This window comes from Lupinus angustifolius, chromosome LG16, assembly GCF_001865875.1.
Source record: "Lupinus angustifolius cultivar Tanjil chromosome LG16, LupAngTanjil_v1.0, whole genome shotgun sequence".
Classification (NCBI taxonomy): Eukaryota; Viridiplantae; Streptophyta; class Magnoliopsida; order Fabales; family Fabaceae; genus Lupinus; species Lupinus angustifolius.
The window spans coordinates 19,341,069-19,346,236 of record NC_032024.1 but is presented as its reverse complement, the minus strand read 5'-3'; positions in this window follow the sequence as shown (position 1 = coordinate 19,346,236).

The window sequence follows — 5,168 nt, the reverse complement described above, 5'->3', positions numbered from 1 at the left end:
ATCCTCATCCTCATCCTTATCGTCACCCTCATCCTATCCTCATCCTCATCCCCATCATATCATCATCCATATCCTCATCCCATCCTCATCCTCATCCCCTTCCTGATCCTACCCTCATCTTCCTGCTCATTTTTTCCTTATAGTATCCTCGTCCTTATCCTACTCCTCATCATCCTCCTCATCCTTATCCTATACTCATCCTCATCCTCCTCTTATCCTCATCCTCATACTCATCCTCTTCCTACCCTCGTCCTCGTCCTGATCAACATCCTCATCCTCATCCTATCCTCATCCTCATCATATCCTCATCCTCTTCCTCTTCCTACCCTTGTCCTAATCTTCTTCCTTGTTCTATCCTTGTCCTCATCATCATCCTCGTCCTATCCTCGTCCTCAATCTCTTCCCCTTCCTCATCCTCATCCTAATCCTCATCCACATCCTCATCCTCATCCTCATCCCATCCTCGTCCTCATCCTCATCCCCATCCTAATCCTCATCCTCATCCTCCTCCTCATCCTCATCCTCATCCTCATCCTCATCCTCATCCTATCCTCATGGTCCTCCTCATCCTCCTCCTATCCTCATCCTCATCCTCATCTATCCTGATCCTCATCCTCATTCTCAGCATATCCTCATCGTCATCCTCATCCTCAGCATATCCTCATCGTCATCCTCATCCTATCCTCATCCTATCCTCATCCTATCCTCATACTCATCAAATCCTCCTCCTCTTCCTTATCCTATCCTCGTCCTCATCTTCCTCTTATCCTCATCCTCATCCTATCCTCATCCTCATCCTCTTCCATATCCTACCCTTGTCCTCATCCACTTCCTCATTCTATCCTCATCCTCATCCTCATCCTCATCCTATCCTCGTCCTCATCCTCTTCCTCTTCCTCATCCTAATCCTAATCCTCATCCACATCCTCATCCTATCCTCATCCTATCCTCATCATATGCTCATCGTCATCCTCATCATATCTTCATCCTCATTGTCATCCTCATCCTATCCTCGTCCTCATCCTCTTCCTCATCATAACCTTGTCCTCATCCTTATCCTATCCTATTCCTCATCCTCATCCTATCATCATCCCTATCCTCATCCCCATCCTGGTCCTCTACTCCATCCTTATCCTATCCTCATCTTCATCCTCATCCTCATCCTATCCTCGTCCTTGTAATCATGCTAATCCTCATCCTCATCCAATGCTCTTCCTCATCCTCATCCTCATCCTCATCCTCGTCCTATCCTCATGCTCCTCCTCATCCTCCTCCTATCCTCATCATCATCCTCCTCCTATCCTGATCCTCATCCTCAGCATATCCTCATCATTATCCTCATCCTATCCTCATCCTCATCATATCCTCATCCAATCCTCCTCCTCATTCTCATCCTCATCCTCATCCTCATCCTCATCATATCCTCATCCTCTTCCTCATCCTACCCTCGTCCTCATCCTCTTCCTCATTCAATCCTCGTCCTCATCCTCATCCTCATCTTATCCTCGTCCTCAACCTCTTCCTCTTCCTCATCCTCATCCTAATCCTCATCCACATCCTCATCCTTATCCTCCTCCTCATCCTAATCCTGTCCTCATCCTCATCCTCATCTTCATCTTCATCCTCATCCTAATCCTCGTCCTCATCCTCTTCCTACCCTCGTCCTCGTGTTATCCTCATCCTCATCCTCCTCCTCATCCTCATCCTCATCCTTATACTCATCCTATCCTCATGCTCCTCCTCAAACCTATCCTCATTCTCAACCTTGTCCTATCCTTCTCCTCATCCTTATCCTCAGCATATCCTCGTCGTTATCCTCATCCTATCCTCATCGTCATCATATCCTCATCCTTTCCTCATCCTATCCTCTTCCTCATCCTATCCTCGTCCTCATCCTCCTCTTATCTTCATCCTCATCCTCATCCTATCATCATCCTCATCCTCATCCTCATCCTCTTCCTCATCCTACCCTCATCCTCATCATCTTCTTCATTCTACCCTCATCCTCATCCTCATCCTATCCTCGTCCTCAACCTCTTCCTTTTCCTCATCCTAATCCTAATCCTCATCCTCATCCTCATCCTCATCGTCATCCTCATCCTATCCTTATTCTCATCCGCATCCTCATCTTATCCTCATCGTCATCCTCATCCTATCCTCATCCTCATCGTCATCCTCATCCTATCCTCATCCTCATCGTCATCCTCATCTTATCCTCGTCCTCAACCTCTTCCTCTTCCTCATCCTCATCCCAATCCTCATCCAAATCCTCATCCTAATCCTCATCCAAATCCTCATCCTTATCCTCATCCTCATCCTAATCCTATCATCATCCTCATCGTCTTCCTCCTCCTCATCCTCATCCTCATCCTTATCCTCATCTTATCCTTCATCCTCATGCTCATTCTCATCCTCATCCTCGCCTTCTCCTCGTCATCATCCTATCCTCATCCTAATCCTTATCCTCATCCTATCCTCATCCTCATCCAATCCTCATCCTCATCCTATCCACGTCCTCATCCTATCCTCATCCTCATCCAATCCTTATCCTAATCCTAATCCTCATCCCCATCCTATCCTCATCCTATCCTCATCATATCCTCATCGTCACCCTCATCCTATCCTCATCCTCATCCCCATCATATCATCATCCATATCCTCATCCCATCCACATCCTCATCCCCATCCGGATCCTACCCTCATCTTCATGCTCATTTTTTCCTCATCCTATCCTCGTCCTTGTCATCCTCCTCATCATCCCCCTCAAGCTTATCCTCTTCCTCTTCCTACCCTCGTCCTCGTCCTTGTCCACATCCTCATCCTCATCCTCATCCTCTCCTCATGCTCCTCCTCATCCTCCTCTTCGTCCTCATCCTCATCCTCATCTATCCTGATCCTCATCCTCATCCTCGGTATATCCTCATCGTCATCCTCATCATATCCTCATCCTCTTCCTCATCATATCCTCGTCCTCATCCTCTTCCTCATCCTACCCTTGTCCAATTCTTCTTCCTCATTCTATCCTCGTCCTCATCCTCATCCTATCCTCGTCCTCAACCTATTCTACTTCCTCATCCTAATCCTCATCCACATCTTCGTCCTCATCCTCATCCTCATCCTCATCCTCATCCGCATCCTCACCTCATCCTCATCCTCATCCTCATCCTCATCCTCATCCTCCTCCTTATCCTCATCCTCATCCTCATCCTCATTATCATCCTCATCATATCCTCATGCTCCTCCTTATCACGCTCCTATCCTCTTATCCTCATCCTCCTCCTCATCTTATCCTCATCCTCATCCTCATCCTCTTCCTCATCCTCATCCTCTTCCTCATCCTACCCTCGTCCTTTTCCTCATCCTCTTGCTCATTCCATCTTCATCCTCATCCTCATCCTCATCCTCATCCTCATCCTCATCCTATCCTCGTCTTCAACCTCTTCCTCTTCCTCTTCCTCATCCTCATCCTAATCCTCATCCACATCCTCATCCTATCCTCATCATATCCTCATCGTTACCCTCATCCTCGTCGTCATCCCCATCCTATCCTCATCTTCTTCCTCTTCCTCTTCCTATCCTTGTCCTCATCCTCATCCTATCATCATCCTATCCTCATCCCCATCCTCATCCTCTTCCCAATCCTATCGTCGTCCTCGTCCTCACCCTCATCCTCATCCTATGCTCATCCTCATACTCATCCTCCTCCTGATCCTCATCCTCATCCTCGTCCTATCCTCATGTTCCTCCTCATCCTCCTCCTATACTCATCCTCATCCTAATCCTATCCTGATTCTCATCCTCATCCTCAGCAAAACCTCATCATATTCCTCACCCTATCCTCATCCTCATCATATCCTCATCCTCTTCCTCATCCTATCCTCGTCCTCATCCTCCACTTATCCTCATCCTCATCCTCTCGTCATCCTCATCCTCTTCCTCATCCTAGCCTCGTCCTCATCGTCTTCCTCATTCTATCCTCATCCTCATCTTATCCTCGTCCTCAACCTCTTCCTGTTCCTCATCCTCAACCTAATCCTCATCCACATCCTCATCCTTATCCTCATCCTCATCCTAATCCTATACTTATCCTCATCCTCATCTTCATCCTCATCCTCATCCTCATCCTCGACATCATCCTCATCCTCATCCTCTTCCTACCCTCGTCCTCGTGCTATCCTCATCATCATCCTATCCTCATCATATCCTTATCGTCATCCTTATCCTATCCTCATCCTCATCCTCATCTTCCTCCTCATCCTCTCATCATCCTCATCCTATCCTTGTCCTTATCCTCATCTAATCCTCTTCCTCATCCTCATCTTATCCTCTTCCTCATCCTCATCCAATCATCATCCTTATCCTCATCCCCATCCTCATCCTCATCCCCATCCTTATCCAATCCTCATCTTCATCCTCATCCTCGTTCTCATCCTATCTTCGTCCTCGTCCTCATCCTAATCCTCATCCTCATCCTATCCTCGTCCTCATCCTCATCCTCCTCCTATCCTCATCCACATCCTCTTCCTACCCTCATCGTCGTCCTCATCCTCATCCACATCCTCCTCCTATCCTCAACTTCATCCTCATCCTCATCCTCATGCTCATCCTATCCTAATCCTATTCCTCATCCTTTCCTCCTCATATCCTCATCCTCATGCTATCCTTATCCTGATCCTCTTTCTCATCCTATCCTTGTCTACTTCCTCATCTTATCCTCTTCCTCATCCTCATCCTATCATCAATCTTATCCTCATCCCCATCCTTATCCTCATACCCATTCTTATCCTACCATCATCTTCATCATCATCCTCTTCCTCATCCTATCCTCGTCCTCATCCTCATCCTCATCCACACCATCCTCCTCATCCTCCTCATCCTATCTTCTTCCTTTTCCTTATCTTATCCTCGTCCTAGTCCTCATCCTCGTCCTCATCCTCATCCTCATCCTTATCCTCATCCTCATCCTTATCCTCATCCTCAACCTCATGTGATCCTCATCCTCCTCCTCTTCCTCATCCTCATCCTCTTCCTCATTCTATCCTCATCCTCATCCTATCCTTGTCCTCATCCTATCCTCCTCCTCATCCTCATCCTATCCTCATCCCCACCCTATCCTCATCCTCCTCCTCCTCCTCCTCCTCCTCATTCTCATCCTCATCCTCATGCTC